Source organism: Callithrix jacchus, chromosome 5 (assembly GCF_049354715.1).
Source record: "Callithrix jacchus isolate 240 chromosome 5, calJac240_pri, whole genome shotgun sequence".
In the NCBI taxonomy this organism is placed as follows: Eukaryota; Metazoa; Chordata; class Mammalia; order Primates; family Cebidae; genus Callithrix; species Callithrix jacchus.
Window position 1 is genome coordinate 65,840,359 of NC_133506.1, and position 8,275 is coordinate 65,848,633.

The 8,275-nt window shown below is 48.6% G+C and overlaps 1 protein-coding gene across 5 annotated transcripts in view; it reads left to right on the plus strand.

Moving 5' to 3' along the window:
* METTL16 (methyltransferase 16, RNA N6-adenosine) overlaps positions 1 to 7,508 on the plus strand; it is a 99,034-nt gene extending 91,526 nt beyond the window's left edge. For 3 of the 5 annotated variants that reach the window (XR_008481437.2, XR_013535420.1, XR_013535421.1), the window contains one exon: positions 7,302 to 7,508. The gene's annotated coding sequence lies outside the window, so the exon portion shown is untranslated. The remainder of the gene's footprint in view (positions 1 to 7,301) is intronic. The other 2 variants (XR_013535419.1, XR_013535422.1) reach the window with 1 other exon arrangement.
* Positions 7,509 to 8,275: the final 767 nt, after the last annotated feature.

Here is an 8,275-nt window from a genome sequence, read left to right on the forward strand (position 1 = left end):
TTTTATTTTTATTTATTTTTATAGAGACAGGGTTTCACCATGTTGGCCAGGCTGGTCTTGAACGTCTGACCTCAGGTGATCCACTTGCCTCGGCCTCCCAAAGGGCTGGGATTACAGGCTTGAGCTACCACGCCCGGCCTGACAATTTTATTTTTAAAAGCAATACATTTTTATTATAAAAAATTTAGAAGACTAGGCACTATGGCTCACATCTCTAATCTTAGCACTTTGGGAGGCCAAGGTGAATGGATCGCTTGAACTCAGGAGTTCGAGACCAGCCGGGGTAACATGGTGAAACACCATCTCTATTAAAAAAAACACAAAAATTAGGCATAGTGGTATGCACCTATAGTTCCAGGTACTCAGGAGGCTGAGGTAGGAGGATCACTTGAGCCAGGGAGGTCAAGGCTGCAGTGAACCATGAGAACACCACTGCACTCCAGCCTGGGCAACAGAGTAAGACCCTGTCTCAAAAAAGATTTTAGAAAATAATGAATAAAACTATAATTCTGGGCCAGGTGCGGTGGCTCATGCCTGTAATCCCAGCACTTTGGGAGGCCGAGACGGGTGGATCACGAGGTCAAGAGATCGAGACCATTCTGGTCAACAAGGTGAAACCCCGTCTCTACTAAAAATACTAAATTAGCTGGGCATGGTGGTGCGCGCCTGTAGTCCCAGCTACTCAGGAGGCTGAGGCAGGAGAATTGCTTGAACCCAGGGAGGCGGAGGTTGTGGTGAGCCGAGATCGTGCCATTGCACTCCAGTCTGGGTAATAACAGCAAAACTCCGTCTCAAAAAAAACCCAAAAAAACTAGAATTCTATTCAAATGAAATTATTTTACATTTTGTTGTCTTTGTATTTTTATATGCATATACTTTTTACATAGAAAATATAGATCATATTGTATCTTACTGTTTTATAATCTATTTCATTTAGTAATACATAATTTTTCATTATAAAGTTGACATGCTTCAGAAAACTTGTAAAAATAAAAATGAGTGGCAACCACACTGCCCAGAGCCAACCCTGCTAATATAGCAGCAACTCTTGTTTTCACATGCCATCAGTATCGTGAGCATTGCTCCAGAAGCCAGTGGTTTCCAGTTGGAAAGTTGATTTTCTGGCTTTCACTTTCATGATTGGCTTCATTTTCATTATTGTAAATAGTGCTTTGTTGAATATCTTTGTATGAAAATCTTTATGGCTGGACACAGTAGCTCACCCCTGTAATCCCAGCACTTTGGGAGGCTGAGGCAGGCAAATTGCTTGAGCCAGGAATTCCAGACCAGCCTGGGCAATGTAGTGAGACCCCAACTCTACAAAAATACAAAAACTTAGCCGAGCATGGTGGCATGCACTCATAGCACAGCTGCTTGTGACCTGAGGCAGGAGGATCATGTGAGCCCATGAGTCCCTGTTTTTACCATACCTTTCAATAACAGAAGCAAGCTAATTTTGAAAAATCCCTGAAGGTCACAGTGGCTCACATGTGTAATCCTAGCACTTTGGGAGGTCGAGGCAGGCAGATCACCTGAGGTCAACAGGCAGATCACCTGAGATCACCAGGAGATCGCCACCAGCCTGGTCAACCTGGTGAAATCCCTTCCCTACTAAAAATACAAAAATTATCCAAGCCTGGTGTCACATGCCTGTAATCCCAGCTACTTGGGAGGCTGAGGCAGGAGAATCGCTTGAACCCGGGAGGCGGAGGTTGCAGTGAGTTAAGATTGTGCCACTGCACTCCAGCCTGGGGAGGGACAAGAGTGAGACTTCTTCTCAAAAAAATATACATATATGTATTCTTTATTAATTGATAGGCAAGAAATTATTTCATCGTTTGCATTTTATTAAGGTATTGGAAAGGTTCAGCTTTCATATATTTATATGTTAGAGTTCATACATTTATTGTTTCATTAATTTTATGTTCCATTCATTTTTCTATCCAAGTGCTTTTTTCTTTTTCTTTTTTCGAGACGGAGTTTTGTTCGTCACCCAGGCTGGAGTGCAATGGCGCGATCTCGGCTCACCGCAACCTCCGCCTCCCTGGGTTCAAGCAATTCTCCTGCCTCAGCCTCCTGAGTAGCTGGGATTACAGGTACGCACCACCGTGCCCAGCTAATTTTTTGTATTTATTTAGTAGAGACGGGGTTTCACCATGTTGACCAGGATGGTCTCATCTCTTGACCTCGTGATCCACCCGCCTCGGCCTCCCAAAGTGCTGGGACTACAGGCTTGAGCCACCGCGCCCGGCCTTCTTCTTCTTCTTCTTTTTTTTTTCAAAGACGGCGTCTCACCATGTTGGTCAAGCTGGTCTTGAACTCCCGACCTCAGGTGATCCGCCCGCCTTGGGCTCCAAAGTGCTTGGATTACAGGGGTGAGCCACCACGCCCAGCCAAAAGTGCTTTTTTCTTATTGAATTGCAAGGGCACATCTTGCTAAAATATCCCTTCATTTGTTGGGTTTTTAATTTTTTTTAATTTAATTTTATTTTTTGAGACAGAGTCTTGCTCTGTTGCCCAGGCTGGAGTGCAATGGCGTGATCTTGGCTCACTGCAACCCCTGCCTCCCAGGTACAAGCAATTCTCCTGCCTCAGCCTCCCGAGTAGCTGGGATTACAGTTCCCCATCACCTTGCTTAGCTAATTTTTTGTATTTTTAGTAGAGACGTTGTTTTGTCATGTTGGCCAGGCCAGTCTTGAACTCCTGACCTCAGGTGATCCACCCAACTTGGCCTCCCAAAGTTCTGGGATTATAGGCGTGAGCCACTCAGTCTGTTCCTTCATGTTGTCATTTGCCTTTTTTTTTTTTTTTTGAAGTGGAGTCTTGCTCTTTCCCCTCACACCCCTCACTGCCCCCCACCCCGGCCCCATCCCAGACTGGAGTGCAGTGGCACAATCTTGGCTCAGAGCAACCTCTGCCTCCCGGGTTTAAGCAATTCTGCATTTGCCTCCCAAGTAGCTGAGACTACAGTCTTGCACCACCACACCCATCTAGTGTTTTGTATTTTTAGTAGAGACGGGGTTTCGCCATGTTGCCCAGGCTGGTCTCCAACTCCTGACCTCAGGTGATCCACCCACCTCGGCTGCCCAAAGTGCTAGGATTACAGGCGTGAGCCGCCACACCCAGCCCCTTTTTCTTTTATTTAATGATGATTTTGTTTAGTTACGAGCTTTTAGAGGTAATCAAATCTATCACACTGTGCCTTTCTGTTTTCTTTGCCTTTATGTGTAGAAACTCCTTTCACCACCCTAGAGCTGAAAACTTTTCCTCTATTTTATTTGGCTGTTTTGGTTTTATTGTTTACATGTGGCATTTGAATTTGCATTGGTCTATGGTGTGAAGTTTCAGGACCTGTCTTTAGCAAATGGTTCGGCATTATTTCAGTCAGTCGCTTATCAGATAGATGGTGGGAAGCTCTAGTACTCCCCACTGAGGTGTCCCTGATGGGACAGGGGCTAGAGCAAGCGGGGCAGCAGGGTTGTGTGCTCTCCCAGTGGGCCCTGGGCCTCATTCAGAGATTTCATGCACCTAGAGCTGCGCCCGGGATCTGCCGCGTCTGCTCTGAGCTGTCCAGCCAGTGATGGGCCTCTGCTCTCGTCCTCGATTCCTGAGAGCACCTCATTCCCGGCACAGGCGACCGATCTCTTGGGCTTTCAAGACTTGATTCTACAGCCTTGCGTTTGGGTATGAACTGGGGCTGCTGGGACATAGACCTTAGTCCCTTCCACAGGGCACTGATTGCACTGCAACCCCTCTGTCCTGGGAGGTGCCTTCTCTATCACGGATGTCCCCACCCCTGCATGATCCAGTGGACTCTTGACTCACATGGCAAGACTCCACCCCTCTTTACTCATCCCTTTTGCCCGGCCCCACTCCCTCGACCTGAATTCGTTTACTGTCATAAAGCCACCTCCTTTTTCCTTTAAGGAATCCCTGGAGCCCTGATCTATCTCCTGTGCCTTTCTGCTGGCTCAGCCACCTCCTCCCCAAGTTTCCGACCCTTTCACCCACAGCTCCCGCTCTAGCTGCTGAGCTTGGCTGGACTCTGGTTTCTCAGAAGAGCTCAGAGGACACAGCTCCTCCCTCTTTGCTTCTGACGGCATTTCTTTCCTTACTACTCAGTGTCCACACCCTCGTTGGCTGCCTAGATAAAAATCTGCCCCTTTCCCCATCACCTTTTGTGCCAGACAAAAGCCCCCCTAAGTAGTGGCGACCTTCCCGGGTCTGGCTGGCAGCCTCCATACCTCAGAGGGCTGAGGCCCAACGGGGTCCTGTGAGCTCTTGGGTCCCAGGTCTGACTCTGTTTCCGTGTCTTCCTGCTCATCTGCTGAGCTTGTTTTGTGGGTGCCACTAAGCAAGGTTAATGATTATTCCTGTCTTTAACTAGGAGGGGAGGAGCTCTCTCTCCACCTTCACTCACTTCTCTGAGGCTTTCAGGAACTCAAGGCCCCACACTGATAACACTTCCCTCTGGCCCAGTCAGCCAGAGGACCACCACTGCTCAGCACAGCTGACACTTGGCAGCTTTGCGACCTTGGATACACCTCTTGGGAGGTCAGACCAGGTGATACCAACTCCTCCAGCTATGACATTATATGAGGTCTCAATTTTTTTTTTTTTTTTCAGAGACTATCTTGCTATGTTGCCCAGACTGGCCTTGAAATCCTGAGCTCAAGCAATTCTCCTGTCTCAGCCTCCCAAGTGGCTGGGGCTTAAGGCATGAGCCACCGCACCCAGCTTCTGGAAAGCATATGAATGGAAGGTGGAACTTGATTGGACCTGTTCTGTGAGTTCAGGAGAGGTCCTCTGACAGCTCACTCGGGGTGGGGAAAGGAGGTAAAGAGTCCTGTGGAAACTTCTGGCTGTGGGGACCCCATTTCACTGATGATTGGATGGGTCCACCTCTGTCAGAGTAATTCCAAGTCCTCCTCATTGTTCAAACTGGGCCTTTCGGGACTCAGGCTCAGCTGACTGGCCCAGCCTTAAATCCACTGAATTTTTTTTTTTTTTTTAAAGACGGAGTTTCGCTCTTGTTACCCAGGCTGGAGTGCAATGGTGTGATCTCGGCTCACCGAAACCTCTGCCTCCTGGGTTCAAGCAATTCTCCTGCCTCAGCCTCCCGAGTAGCTGGGACTACAGGCGCGCACCACCATACCCAGCTAATTTTTGTATTTTTTTTTTAGTAGAGATAGGGTTTCACCATGTTGACCAGGATGGTCTCGATCTCTTGACCTTGTGATCCACCCGCCTTGGCCTCCCAAAGTGCTGGGAATATAGGTGTGAGCCACCGCCTGAATTTCTTTTTATCTCTACACAGGAAAAGATGATTATAGGCCAGGCGTGGTGGCTCATGCCTATAATCCCACGGTTAGTTGCCTCCATGGGGGCAGAACCCACAGACACAGAAGGCCGACTACATCTAAAATGAGCGTGGCGGCGCCTTCTGGATCCTGGTGTAGTCCTGTCTCTGCTGCTGTGTCCCGCATGGCAGGGACAGCAGAACTAACGTTCTGCAGGTCTCACTGTGGAGTGGAGTTCCGATCTGCAATCACCCAACTCAGCCTTACTGGCGGTCCCACCACATACCATGTCAGGCACACAAGAAATCTTTATGAAATGGGTCTTCCCTGGTGTGTCTTGAATGTTCTGGTCTTCTGTTTCTTCCTCTTCATCCCGCAGCCGGCTCTTTCCCTTGGGCCTTGTTTTAATGATGGTATGTGAAAAGCTCCTCAGCTGCTTGCAAAAGATGAGCCGCCAGGGCTTGAAGGGCTGGGGCACCTTCTGGGATCTAGTGTGAACATCTGTGCTTTTGGCTTCACACCTTTCCCTCATCTCATGATGGCTATAGGGTCAGGGAACTGGTTTTCATAGCTCTTGGAGTTCATGGCTTGTTGGGTGAGAGTTAGGGGTTGGAAAGGAAGACAGTTTCACCAAGGGGATGTCTCTGGCTCAGCATATTAAAAACTTGGAGAACTGGTGCTGCTTTTTTTTTTTTTTTTTTTTAGACGGAGGCTTACTCTTATCGCCCAGGCTGGAGGGCAGTGGCATGATCTTGGCTGACTGCAACCTCCACCTCCCAGGTTCAAGCAATTCTCCTGCCTCAGCCTCCCTAGTAGCTGGGATTACAGGTGCATGACACCACGCCCAGTTAACTTTATTTTTAGTACAGATGGGGTTTCTCCATATTGGTCAGGCTGGTCTTGAACTCCCCACCTAAGGTGATCTGCCCGCCTCGTCCTCCCAAAGTGAAGGGATTAGATGCATGAGCCACCACACCCAGCTTGAATTGGTGCTTCTTATTGTGACTGGTGAAAAAGAATGAAAGATTAAAAAACTGGAGGACATAATGGAATTTGAACTGGGCAGTGGGGTGCACGAGACTTGAGGAGGAAAACTGAAAACAGAAATCTCATGAAAAAATCACAATGCTGGGTAGCCCAGGTTTTCTCCTGCTCAAAGGTGAAGCACCTAGAAGCCATGAAGAAACTTCAGGAACAGCTGGGCGTGGAGGCTTAGCCTGTAATCCCAGCACTTTGGGAGGCCAAGGCTGGTGGATCACCTGAGGTCAGGAGTTTGAGACCAGCCTGGCCAACATGGTAAAACCCTGTCTCTACTAAAAATACAAAAATTAGCCGGGTGTGGTGGCAGGCACCTGTAATCCCAGCTACTCCAGAGGTTGAGGCAGGAGAATTGCTTGAACCCGGAGGCAGAGGTTACAGTGAGCTGAGATCACATCAGAGCACTCCAGCCTGGGTGACAAAGTGAGACTCTGTCTCAAAAAAAAAAAAAGAAAAAGAAACTTAAGGAACACCTTTTGGAGATTGCTGGCCTTTGGATAATTCCGCAAACCGGCTAACCTTTCTCCTGAAACCAAAAAGACTTGTTTCTCTTTCTCTGCAGTGAGTACAGTTGCCAGCCTCTATCCTGGCTCCACCCCCAAGAAGCTGGGGCTAAAATGTTCAACAGCCCTCCTATTCATTCCCCTCCCATCCCCCTTCATAGGTATCTCCCACCCCCACTGTCCATTCCCCACGTGGGGAAAACTTGCTTGATGAGGTTTTTTTTTGGCCATTTTCAGGCTCCCGTAGGCAACAATAGGTCCAGAAACAGCCTCCTTTTTTCCTCCCCCCTTTGGAGACAGAGTCTCTGTTGCCCAGGCTGGAGTGCAGTGGTGCGATCTTGGCTCACTACAACCTCTGCATCCTGTGTTCAAGCAATTCTCCTGCCTTAAACCCCCAGCTGGGATTACAGGCGCCTGCCACCACACCCAACTAATTTTTTGTATATATGTATTTTTTTAGTAGAGATGCGTTTTCATCACGTTGGCCAGGCTTGTCTTGAACTCCCGACCTCAAGTGATCCACCCGTCTTGACCTCCCAAAGTGCTGAGATTACAGGCGCTAGCCACCGCGTCCAGCCACAGCCTCGCTTCTAAACCCTTGTTTTTGCCTAACATCCCCTGGCTGCTGTCCCCACATGACCCAAATAAACAGATGATCATGTGAAGCTAGTAAGGCTGTTTGTTTTAAATAGCAAACATCACTAAGCTCTGGAGCAGATGGGGTATTGGGGCAGTGGAGACGCTGGCATTCAAATCTCTGCTCACTCTACTGTCATCTGCTTCCTCACCCCTGAAGCAAACAGTGTCTTCTGAGCACTGCATTTCAGAGAGGTGCCTCCTTACTGGTTTAGAGCTGGCCAGTGACAAAGAAGAATAAACAAAATTGGACCTCAGCCATCAGCAGAAACTCCAGGGCTGTATGAGTGCATGGCCACTTGAGAACGGTAGGGAGGGCTGGCCGGAGCACGACCTGCCATGGTGCTAACCCCACACAAAATAAGAACTGGGCCAACAGCATTATCTTGGGTCACTATTATGTAGAGACACTCCTCCACCTGCCACCAAAACCCCACCCCAAATTGAGAGCCCTCTAGATTATCGCTTTTGCAACCATTGTAAACCTGAAAAGTCGAGCCATCACAAGTCAGAGATGGCCTCAATACTGTTTAGAGTCCCCGTAACCACTGCTGCCTATTTGTTACATTGCCTTTGAATTTCCCATTTTCTCTAGTTGTGCAGAACGGGCCAGGCCCAGCCCCACCGCTAAGTGGCAGACACCTTAGCCATCACAGACCCAGCCCTTCCAGGAAAGGGGCACACATCTCAGGGAGAAGAACTGAGCTGTTCCCTTCCAATCCGCCTTGCTCCAGCTTCATCATAAGCAAAGTCAGTGGTACCTACCTGGACATGTGTGTGTCGTGACCTCCTCATGCT